At 38.9% G+C, this 13,135-nt stretch overlaps 1 protein-coding gene across 1 annotated transcript in view; it reads left to right on the forward strand.

Annotated features, from left to right (window-relative positions):
• Positions 1-13,135, forward strand: part of STK39 (serine/threonine kinase 39) — a gene marked incomplete at both ends in the record, with an annotated part of 297,779 nt that overhangs the window by 187,984 nt on the left and 96,660 nt on the right. The window lies entirely within an intron of this gene.

Below are 13,135 nucleotides of genomic sequence, written 5' to 3' on the forward strand. Positions count from 1 at the left end.
AGCCTTGCTTCTTATTCCTATTTCTATATTCTTATTTCTGTATTCCTCTTGCAATCCTGATTGTTCTCTTAGTTAGCATTTAGCCTCAATCTTTGGTCACCTTTCTTCTGTGAATCTAGGACAAGGTAGGCATGTTTATAAGTTTGAGGCTAAATCATTAACCCTATAGATGCTCCATGAAGAAAGGGTTTTAAGTTAAAGCAAAGTTAAAAAAAATTTTAAAATGCATACTATCCATCAGTTTGTACTCAAAATGTACACCCCCCCCCCACACACACACAAACAGAGACACACACACGTACCTTTTTTTGGAAATGATAAATTTATAAAATTGTCTAAAAACTTTATAGGAGAGGGATTTGTTTTGCTTTGCATAATCTACACCCTGTTAACCTCAGACCTCTTTTTTTTCATGCAATTATTTCCCAGTTTTAACCGTGTCCCTTTTCAATGTGGCTCCCATACTTGCAGGGCTCCAGATGTGGTCTGAGCAGGCTGGGATGAGTAGTAAAGTCATGTGACTTTTTAAAAATTTTTACTTCACTCATTTCTTCTGAATATGCTTAAGTTTTTATTGTCTCCTGAAATATCAATACATACTGGTGACAAATTCAACTTGACTCAGCAACTACCAAAATGACTGCTTTTGTTTTCTCCAAGCTTAATTCTGAATTGCAACTGCTTTTTTTGTTCTTGTTGTTAGTTTTTTTTTTTTTTGGTGGTAATGGAGATGGAACCCAGGGGCCTTCTACCTCCATGCTACACCTCCAGACCTATTTTTATATTTTATTTGGAAATAGGGTCTCACTAAGTTGCTGAAAGCCTCACTAAGCTGCTGAGGCTGGCTTCGAACCTGTGTGATCCTCCTGTTTCAGCCTCCCAAGTACTGGGATTACAAGCATGCGCCACCATGCCCATCTGCAACTGATTTTTATACTAGGTGTGACTTACTTATCACTCTGATAATTTCTTGCCCATCATATATTTCAGTCATGATCATCAATGTTTAAAATGAGTTATAATGTTTGGATAAATGTCACTTGCCCGTCTGTTGACCCTGTCTTTAATTTTTACTCAAAAGAACGATTAACATATTTAGTTTTTTAAGGGATGATAGAATCTTCTGACATTTGTTAGAAACTACATCATTTTTGGGGGGAGTTGTACTGGGGATTGAACCCATGGGTACTCTACTACTGAGTTACACCCCTAACCCTTTTTAATTTTTATTTTAAAGCAGGGTCTCACTAAGTTGTCGAGTCTACCCTCAAACCTGTGATTCTCTTGTTTTAGTCTCCCATGTACTGAGATGACAGAAGTGTAACGTGTCACTGTGCACTCCTAAAACCACTCATTTTTTAAAACAAAATTACTTTAATTGACATGTAATGATTATACATATTTAAAGGGTATAATTGATGTTTTGCAATTTGTAATGATCAAATTAGAGGAATTGGCATTTCTCTCATCTCAAACATTTATCATTGCTATGTATCTGGCACATTCAAATTCCTGTTTTTAGGTATTTTAAAATATATAATAAATTGTTGCAAGTTGTATTTGCCCTACTGTACTTAGCCTCTGGTGACTACAATTCTACTCTAGGAGATCTTATATGTTGCTTGTCTTTGTGTGTCTGGTTTATTTCATGGAACATAATGATCTCTAGTTCATTCGATTACTTCAAATGACAGTATCTCATTATTTTTATAACCAAATAGTATTCCATCTGTGTGTTTTGTGTCACAATTTCTTTATCTGTTCATGAGCGAGTGGGCAATTAGCTTGTTAACATTTCTTGCTTATGGTGAGTAGTGCTGCAGCAAATGTGAAAGTATGTCTTCTCAGCATACTGATTTGTTTTCCTTTGGACACATGCCTAGGAGTAGGATTGCTGGAGCATATGGTAGTTTTTTTTTTTTTTAAGGAACCTATAGTGTTCCATAGGAACCTCTATAATTGCTGTACTAATTGATATGCCCATCCACAGTATAGCAAGATTCCCTTTTCTCTGCATCCTTGCTAGTACTTGTTATCTTTTGTCTTTTTGATAGTGGCCATTCTAACTGAGGTGAGGTGCTACCTCTTGTTGGTTTTGATTTGAACTTCCCCAATGATTAGTGAAGCTGAAAGGGATGTCCTTGTATATTCTTTGAAAGTTAAAAGTTGCCGGGCGTGGTGGCACACGCTTGTAATCCCTGCTCTTGGGAGGCAGAGACAGGAGGATCGCGCAGGTTTGAAGCCAGCCACAGCGCTGGCTTAGGAGACCCTGTTTCCAAATAAAAATGTAAAAATAGGTCTGGGAGTGTAGCCCGGAGGTAGAAGGGCTTCCAGGAACCCCAGTACCACCAAAAAAAAAAAAAAAAAAAAACTTTAAAAGTTAACTGCTCTTATACTTTCTTGTGATCACTTTGTGTTAAAGTAAACGCAAACTGAATACATTCATTCATTTTATAAACATATAGTAAGCATCTATAATGTGAATGACTGTCCAAGCTGCTCTGGTATAATAGTGGCTAAACAGAAAAGACAAATTTCCTGCCTGCAGGGGGGTTATGGTCTATAGCCAGAAAAAGAAGAAATTGAAATTCTCAAATTCTACATAGGACCTACCAAGTTCTCAAAGGAAAAGCTCCATCAAGAGAATACAAACTAAGGGGACCATTATTTTATATTATTTAGTTTTCTACTACTATGCAAAAAGTTGCCACAAATTTAATGTCTTTAAACATCATCTATTTTAATTTCACAGTACCTGTGGTCAGAAGCGTGGCCCGGCCTAACTGGCTACTTACTGCAGGTTTCCTCACAAAGTTAAATGGAAAGCACACCCTGCTGGAGCTTAAGGTTTGCTGCCGAGCTCATTTGGACCCTTGGCAAATTTAAGTTCTCTTCAGTTGTACATTGGGGCCCAGACTCCTACAGGACACCCCTCCACAATTCCATCCCTCCACAGTTCCACAACAGGACTACTTTTCCAAAAGCAGCCAGGAGTGAGAGTATCTCCCTGGCTGCTTTTCTAAGACCTCAGTCCTTTTGTTAAAGCTTTTTAAATTTGTCTTCTGTTAAACCACTATAACCTAGGTTAATCGCCCCTTTTACTAACTCAAAATCAACATTTTTGGAAATGTACTTATATTTGGCAAGATCCTTTTACCTTTGCCAGGTAGTATAACTGAATCACAGGAGTTATATGGAATCCTATTTACAGATCCCATTTGTACTCAGAGGGAGGATTATGCCAGTCATATATACCAGAGAAGGGCACTATTAAGGCTATCTTAGAGTTCTGCCTACCATAGGAAACCTCTCTGAATAAAGTGATATTTGGGTACGTAGTCCCTGAGACAGAAGTGAAGAATTAAATTAAATCACAGGTAGAGAGCAGCAGTTGTTTAAGAAGCAAATTATAAGCATTCACAAGAAGAGTCAGGAAACCAGTGTGGGGAGAGGACAGGTGTATCCATCAGCATTCTCAGCCATAACCTAAATATCTGACTACATAGCCTAGAGGAAAGAAGATTTACTTGCTTATGGTTTCGGCAGTCCATGTGGGGCTGGGGACTATGGATCTCAGGGCATGGTGATGGGAGATTGAGAGAGAGCACGTGGGCTGTCCTCCCTCATCATGGAGGCTGGAAGCAGGAAAGTGAGAGCAGGGGGAGGAGGAACCCTTTATAAAATCGCTAAGGACACACCCTAGGGATTCGCCTCCATCCACACCCTACTGGCCTGTGTCTCCACCCAAATAAATCATCCCAATAGATTTATCCACTGCTGGGATTATAATCCTCATGACTATGTTATGTCAACCCTGAATATTAATAAATGAGCTCTTTAGGGGATATCTATCTGTCTATCTATTTATTTATTATTTATTTATTTATTATTGTGGTACTGGGGGTTGAACCCAGGGGCATTTTACCTCCTTGTTACACCCCAGCCCTATATTTTTATTCTTTATTTTAAAAAAGAGTCTCCCTAAGTTGTGGAGGGACTTACTAAATTGCTGAGGCTGTCAGCAAAACCCCAGTCCTCCTGTCTCAGCCACCCAAGTACTGGGATTACAAGCGTGAGCCAACACGTCTGGCTGGAGGGGACATTTTCTATATAACTGTAACAGTATGGGATGAGGTAGGAGGGTTGCTGCAAGGGCCCGGTCTTGTAGGCTGTGTTGCCTGTGGTGAAGACTTTGGTTTTCCCTGTTAGAGGACACTGTAGAGGACACTTGGAGGCATGTGAGCAGAAGAGTGATGTAATCTGAGTTAAACCTCAGAAAGAGCACTGCAAATGACATGATTTTGTTTTCCTATATGGCTGAATAAAATTCCATTGTTGAAAGTTCAGTTAGTAGATGCAGTACAATGAGAGTTAAGAATTCACCATGGCAAAATGGTGAGCTTGGCAAAAACCGTTTTAGTGGAATGATGGGCTATAAAGCATACTCACACTGAGTTCAAGATGCAGTGGCAAAGGAGAACATGAGTGAGAAAGATAGATGACGTGTCCATCCAGTTAACTGTCACTAGAAAGTCCTGGTACAGGGGAGCCAAAATGGGGTAAAGGAAGTGTTTTTGAAATCATGTTTATAAGTTAACAGGAATAATCCAACAGAGAAGGAAAGGTTAAATGAGAGAGGGGACTTTGCAAGATTGACGTACTTACATGTATGAGCAGGGAGAAGAGCCAGGCGTTTGTGTAGTCAGCTTTAGACAGGAGAGTGGAGAATTCACTTACTGAGGTGTGGCCACCAGAGGGAAGGAAGACAGAGTGGGCAGGGCAGAGAAGCAAGGAGCTTGGTAGCTTCGAGGGTGGGAGTACAGATGTCCTCTTGTATTGTGTCATTTTCTCCATAAAATAAGGAATGTCATCATTTGAGAGCAAGGAAGGAGAAGAAGGTGTTAAACATTTGAGAAGAGAGGAAAATAATTGTACAGGAGAGAGTAAATTTGTTAGGAAATGTGGTTAAGATTAACAAGCTGCACCCAGGATTATTCAAGGTTAATGACTATGTACTTTAAGTGTCCTTGAAGCCAACATTATCCTAATGTCCCAGAATGTAAATGTGTGCCTGTGAGAGAGTCTAATTGAAATGGAAAAACGGCATTTAGAAATATTCATGCTGATTCTCTGGGTCCCAGCTTTAGTGATCCTGGTTAAGTAATGAATACACATGGGTCATAGAATCGCCATCAGGATGGGTGCTTGTGCAGGATGGCAGTCCCTGGCCCTCTGCACTCCCCACCAGCACCTCCTCATAGATCAGACTTCCTCTTAGAGTCGTTAAAGTCGCAAGATCTTTGAGAATCAAAAATGTGCCATTCATTTTTGGGCCCTGCCGTACAATTTCTTCAGGCCCCATTCCCCTTTTGAAATTTACTTTGGGTCATTTGTACCACCTCTGGGCCCAAACACCTCTCTCCTGAGCCAGCTATGATAGGAATCCTGAGAGCTCTTTTCAGCCGGTGGTAATGAGATTTAAAAAAAAAAAAACTCATGCCCTCTTTCATAACCTTTTCATTCAGTTTCATTGCTATGTAAATTTCTGATGTATGCGTATGCATATATATATATACATGCACAAAAATGCATATTTTATATGTACATATATATACATATGTATACATACAAACATACGCATATACATACATAACATATATACATATATGCCCTCACTCAGAGAGTCACTGTCCTTATATAATGCTTGGATATCAACAAGTATGCCTACCTTTCTTTTCTCCTGAGGCTGTTTGGGCAGGACATTTGTGTGTGTTATATTCCACAGACTAGTGGGTAGGATGCTATGTGGTGGCTGGTCTCTCTACTTCTTGGAAAGATCACTCAGACATTTTTAAAAAATAATGATAACATTTTACATGGCCTCCTTCCTCACTGTACACCTGTCTGCTTCCTCCCTGTTAAAAGTCCATCTTCAAGCTGGGTGTGGTGGTACACACATATAATTCCAGTACTTGTAAGACTGAGACAGGAGGACCACAGGTTTGTGGTCAGTCTCAGCAATTTAGTGAGGCCCTCTGCAACTTAGTGAGACCCCGTTTGAAAACAAAAGAATAAAATAGGGCTGAAGATGTAGCTCAGAGGCAGAATGCCCCTGGGTTCAATCTCCAGAGGGGGAGGGCACATGCTTGTAAACCCAGTACTTGGAAGGATGAAATAGGAAGGATCACAGGTTCAAGGACAACCTCAGCAACTCAGTGAGTCTTTCAGCAACCTAGGGAGACCCAGTTTCAAAAAACAAACAAAATGTAAAACACCCCTGCTTTGAATTTTGAATCCCTAATAAAACACACACACACACACACACACACACACACACACACACGCACGCACGCACGCGCGCGCGCGACTGGAAACTGGAAAACATTTTACCATTCAAAATGTCACATTCTGCCGGGCGTGGTGGCGCACACTTGTAATCCCCACACTTGGGAGGCAGAGACAGGAGGATCGCGCAGGTTCAAAGCCAGGCTTGCTGGCTTAAGAGACCCTGTTTCCAAATAAAAATATAAAAAATAGGTGTCTGGGAGTATAGCCAGAGGTAGAAGGGTTTCCAGGAATCCCAGTACCACCAAAACAAACAAACAAACAAACAAACAAGTCACATTCTACAAGAAAAGACAATATATTTACCATATACATTTATGGCTACAGGTGGTATATCTCTCCATTATTTATTCACTTCTGCTGATCACAGGCAAAAGGCTAATTCCTCCTTTAGACAACATATGACTGCCTTAATTTGCATTTAAAACTGACTTGTTCTATGTAAGATTGGAAAAACAGGTATAAAATTTAAGTCTCAAGTTTTAATGCTGGAAGAGAGTTAAAATGTAGATTTTTAAGCTGGGTATGGTGGTGCATACTTGTAGTTACAGTACTTGGGAGGCTGAGACAGGAGGATCACAGGTTCGCAGCCAGCCTCAGCTACTTAGTGAGGCCCTCTCCAACTTAGTGAGACCATGTTTCAAAATAAAGAATAAAAAATAGGACTGGAGGTATAACTCAAAGGTAGAATTCCCCTGGGTTCAATCCCCAGTACTGCAAAAAAAAAAAAAAAAGATTTTTTTATGTACTTGGTAAATATTCTCATGTCTATTATATCACCAATAATATAAAATAATTGAATATCATGAAGTCTGGTATGAGTTAAGAAAATGTTCTTAAAAACATCTTTGGAGAAAAATACCAAGCAGGCCACCTTGTACTGACAGGAGATGGTAATAAAATTATGGACTTAAGTCAAACATTGTACAAATATTTTGCCATTAGTATATTTTAGTAATATGAAATAGTCTCATATTTGATATAAAACATGAGTTCTCAAAATTAGGACATTGGTTTGGAAAACTTATCAGTTAAAATTGTGTTTTATTTATTTAAACAATTTTTTTATTCTTTTGTGTTTAATGCTATTGCTACTTTGACAGCTCACCCCAATGAATTACACTTGCAGTTTTGCTGAATAGAATAAAACAGTTGTCATATATAAATACTCCAATATGATACATCCCATCAACATGCTTATAATGAATTAGCCTTGTTATTATATCATAGTATTAGTAGACCTTGGTGGACCAGTTTAAAATCCCAGATCAACACAGTGGTTTCCTGTTTGTGGGGGGGAAATGGTCTCTAGAATAGGGTATTTATTTTTTAAAAAATCCTTTAGAAGAATAGTTGTTGTATAATTTGACTTGTTAATTTCCCTATTAGATGATGCTCTCTCAAGAACAGGTTTATTAATTTATTTCATAACGCTAGCCGGGCGTGGTGGCACATACTTGTAATCCCAGCATTCAGGAGGCCGAGACCGGAGGATTGTGGTTTACAGACAGCCTCAGCTACTTAGTGAGGCCCTCTGTAACTCAGTGAGACCCTGTTTCAAAATAAAGAATAAAAAATAGGGCAGGGGGTGTAGCTTGGAGGTTGAATGCCCCTGGGTTCCATCCCCAGACCCGAAAAAAAAAAAAAAAAAAAAAAAACGATTTCATAAAGCTAAATCTGTTAAAAAAAAAAAAAAACCTATGTGATTCTCTATTTCAGGATTAATATGCTTGAACTCTAACTTCATCATATCATTAATGAAGAAGAATTGGAGTTCTCAAACTAATACTCTGTTTTAAAATAGGGTTAATTGCATCATCCCTAGTAGTTAAGTGGCTGGGTGGCATGATTAATTTTACCCCCAAAGGTTAAAAGGCTTAGGCAGAACATTCAGCGTGCAGTGCTTTTTAGCACATGTTCCTCTTTCCCCCTTCTCAACATACTACTTATTTACTGCTTTCTTTGTGAAAGGCTTTGTTGAAAATCCACAGATGAATAAGACAAGGTTTTTGTACTCCAAGAGCTTACCATGTAGGCGGAGAGATCAGATCCTGTACAAATTACTCTAATGCAAGGTAGAAAGTGACAAATGCAATAAGAAGTCAGATAAAAAGAAGAGCTATGGGTAGTTAGAGCAAGGTGAGAGCCCTTTTGTCTGGATGTTATCTTTGGTTTGCTTGTTCCCATAGTAACCAGTGTTTATATTTTTCAACAACCACATTTGGAGAAGAGTAATAGGTAGGGTGAGTCCAAGGGCAGTGTCAGGCTGTGGGCTTGGTAAGAAGCTTGCAGTTTTAAATTATTTCTCACAAGACCATGTTTGTTTTTTAGTGAGCAGTATGTATCATTATGTGTGCCAAATTATTAGAAATACAGTTCTTTAGTCTGAAATATATTTGGTATTTTACTCAACTTTTTAGATGTTCTCTTTGGTTTATCTTCTTTTCTTAGAGAATCGGAGTAAGTGTTATACATTTTGGTTTTATGTTCGTGGTGTCCTTCAAGAAGATGAAGTACCTACTATGTGTCATACTCTATGATGAGCACATTATATACTTTGTCATTATAAACCATTGTAACATCAGTACTACTATTCCTAACATTTCAAAGGTGATGAGTTTAAGATTCAGAGTCATTAGGAATTTGTTCAGCACCACAAAGCTCTTAAGAAGCAGAAGTATGTCTTTAATCTAGCTGTATTTACTGTGTTGGGCTTATTCTTCTCCACTTGACTCGGTGGCCTTGCTTTAATTCAGTTCCTTCTTGAATGTACTAAGAAATCCGTGTACTTTTAGGATTGCTACATTTACCTGTCTTCTCATTAACATTTCACATAAGTATTATTTTAACAATGTTTCTTGATAAATTCACCATCAAATATTATGACAAGAATACCTGAAAATATTTTTCTTGGAGATGGTAATGATGATGATTCAAGTAGCAGCCAGAATTTGTGGTGTTATCTAATTTTAAAAGCACTGTCACATCACTTGCCTGATTTAAAATTTTCCATCCATCCTACATTTACTGCCAAAAGATGAAAAAGAAAGATCAGTGATGTTAGGTGGACTTCCTATAGTCTTGAAACTGCTTTGCTAGCTTGGCAGACATGTGGGTGTCCTGATGTTAAGTCAGCGGTATTGACTGTGTGGTGTAGGGAGATAATGTAAGTATAGGGAATGTAGGGTAGTGTGCCTTATGTGTATTTAAAATTCATCTGCTAGTAAGCATGCTAAAGGAAGAAAGGCTTATATTCAGAAAGATCTGGTAATATAAGGGGGAGTAAAATATGAGAACAAAAAATCACCCATTGCGAGATAATATAAATTTTTTATGTTGGAGTAGAAAGATTTTGTGTATATGAAAACTAACAACAATAGGGAAGGTATAGAGATACTATTTAAAGATATTATTAGCTGGGCATGGTGGTGCACGCTTGTAATCCCCGTGCTTGGGAGGCAGAGACAAGAGGATTGCACAGGTTCGAAGCCAGCCTCTTTGGCTTAAGAGACCCTGTTTCCAAAGTAAGAAAAAAAACAAATATATATATATATATATAATCTTTATTGTCAAGCTACATATGTGATCTTAGAAAATTAGAAAGTCAATAAATTAAAAGAAAAAAGCAAAAAATAAAAATCATATATGCTCTTATCACTCAGATAAATGATTATTACCCTCTTAATAAATATTCTTCTAGAATTTTCTTCTACATACATATCAATAAAGACTTTAGATTTCTTTTGGGGGGGTTAGTTATACTGGTGATTGAGCCTAGGGACATTATACCTGTGATCTACATTCCAGCCCTTTTTTATTTTTTGAAACAAGGTCTTGCTAAGTTGTTAAAGCTGGTTTCAAAACTGTGATCTTCCTTTCTCAGCCTCCAAAGCACAGGAATTATAGATGTGCACCACTGCACCCAGTTCAGACTTTAAATGTTAAAAACACTATTCTGTAAGTAATTTATTTTGTTATAAATAAGCATATTTAAAAATTCACTTTGTAATATGTCTTTGATAATTTCATATATCAGTGAATATAAACCTGTGCACTTCTTTTTAATAACAGCTTTATATTTTAATTGAGGAGATTGGGTGCATTCAACGTGGTATGGCTTTCAACAAATGTGCCAAAGCATATATGATTTAAATACGGGCCTGTGGATATATGTGAGTGTAACTTAGTGTTTGCTTTAAGCATTTCTGGTTTTTTTCTGGAGGGGGATACTGGAGATGGAACCCAGACATTCTACTTTTGAGCTACACCCCCAGCCTTATTTCTTTTACTCTTTATTTTGAAATAGGGTCTCAATGAGTTGCAAAGGGCCTCACTAAGTATCTGAGGCTGTCCATGAACCCTGATCCTCCTGTCTCAGACTCCCAAATGCTGGGATTACAAGCGTGCACCACCACGCCCAGCTTTGTTTAAGCATTTCTGAATCCCGGAGTTAGATCCCTAGCACCATAGTGAAAAAAGTATTATATGATATTTAAGGAGTTCCTAGTTTTTCGGTATTGCAGCACATCAGTAATTGGAAGACTGAGACAGGAGGATGGCAGGTTGGAGACCAGCTTCAAGCAATTTAGTGAGGGCCTCCACAACTTAGTGAGATCCTGTTTCAAAATTAAGAAAAAGGGCTGGGGGTGTACCAAAAAAACCAAACCAAAACCTTATACTATGTGTAAAAATGATGATTGAAGACTGTACAGTAGAAAAATTGCATTAGCATTGTATTTGGCCTTAGATTTTGCGGCACCAGAAGATGCAGAACTGAGTGATGACAGTGTCAAAGCGCAGGGGTCCTGGCCTGCTCAGGGGTCCATTCAGGCTCTTGAATTGGCTTAGGATGCCCCCCACGCTGCTTTCTCACTATCTATTAGGGCTGAGTTCTTAGAGTGGGATTTTCCCTGGAACCTGACACTAAAAAGTTGCAAAAATGAGTAATTCTGAGTGTAACTTGCTCACCAGTAACAGGACACAAAGATAGTCTTCCATTTTGAGGCTGCTCCTTTGTGGGTTTTCCTTCTAATGCATATTTCTAAAAGACCCCTTCCTTAGTTGCTTGCTGAGAGCACCCTAGGAAGTGACATCTGGAGGATGTGACAGTTGAAAGAGGTGAGAGATCGACTTTTTGCTCTTAGAACCTTATGCAATGCCCAGCATATTATGGACCCCTGATAAATGTTTATTACACAAGCTGGATGTGGTGGTGCATGCTTGTAATCCCAGCATTTGGGAGACTGTGACAGGAGGATAGTGATTTGCAGCCAGCCTCAGCTACTTAGTAAGGCCCTTTGCAACTTAGTGAAACCCTGTTTCAAAAATAAAGAATAAAAAATAGGGCTGAGGGTGTAGCTTGGAGATAGAATGCCCCTGGTTTCCACCCCCAGTAACACACACACACACACACACACACACACACACACACACACACACATTACACAAATGCCAGTGGAATTCTTAATGAAAGGCACATTTCACAAACTTTTTATATAAAGTTTTCTCATTTTTTTAGCACTCCTTTATTTAAATTTGAAGGTTTAGTTGAAATTTTGTACAGAAAAATGTTTTTTTGCTGGATTGCATTTACCAAAATTCCCAAGCAAATTAATACTTTGAGCATAACCTCTGTACTCTGCCTATAAAACAGATATGGGCCATGTTGCATCTGGCAGAGTTATAAAAGAAATTTGCTGAATACCACTCATCACTCATGTCCCTTGGCTCTACCTCTGGTCTCCGTTCTTGGCATTCATGTTTGTAGTGTTAGCAGGATTGCTCTTGCCCCGAACTCCTCCCTGGCAGAATGTTCCCTAGTAAAAGTCTTTCTTATTTTCCTCTTTCCCACTGAAAAGATGGTGAAGCCAGACCCCTGTTGGTAGCTGAAAAGTAGAAGCTGGATGCCTTTGGGGAGCACATCTGTGCTTTTAGCTCTGAGGCACAGCCTTGTCACCAGAGCTCTCATCTGCGCTCAGAGAGGTGGGATGAATCCTGCAGTGTCACAGGCAGTCAGCACCAATGTGGAGTACTCATTCCCAATGTCAGCACCGAGGGTAGAGGCGGGCAGCCTCCTGCTCTTTTCTCATTGTGAGTTCTGCTGTACTGGGACTGGCTGGTGGTCTTGCATACAGACTGATGGGTCATGTGCTTCTAAGACTCACATATCTATGAATTCTTGCTGCTTTCTCATGGACCTTTGAATGTCATTGCACAGATAGGCCTAAATAGAAGAGGCGTGTGTACCTTAAGAAACAGCATATCTTAAAAAGCTTTGGTGGCACTTAAGTCAATATTGCCTGGGCTGGTAACAGGTTGAAATTTTAGCACATGCCTTAGAATTTTAAGCCATCCTTTCTGTTAGTCTACAGAGCCTATCTCCCTCTCCTTTTTTATATTCTACCTTTTCCAGCTGCTGATGAGGTAACCTGCTGCTCTTAGCATTCTAAAAATCCCCTCTCCCAGTTTTATCAGGGAAGTTTGTCTCTCAGGACTTGTCCTCTTGATCAGAGCTGAATAATTCTAGAGACTGTTTGCAAAGTTATTTCAGCTCTCAGTTACCATATCCCTGGAGATAATGAGTGGTAGGATTTCTTCTTCAAATGTGGAGTCTTAGAAAGGTAACAAGCACATTTCAGTTTGGGGGCTTTCATTACATTAACTTTTCTTTTCCCATTGAAATGAGACTTTCTGGAATATAATTTCAACTTCACTTTGCAAACTCCAAAGTGCTAGAAACTTTGTTCTCCTTGGTAAAATTCATACAGTTGTTAACTGGTTGTGTTGTGGG

The sequence above is a fragment of the Muscardinus avellanarius genome (assembly GCF_963383645.1).
Source record: "Muscardinus avellanarius genome assembly, chromosome: 2".
NCBI lineage: Eukaryota > Metazoa > Chordata > Mammalia > Rodentia > Gliridae > Muscardinus > Muscardinus avellanarius.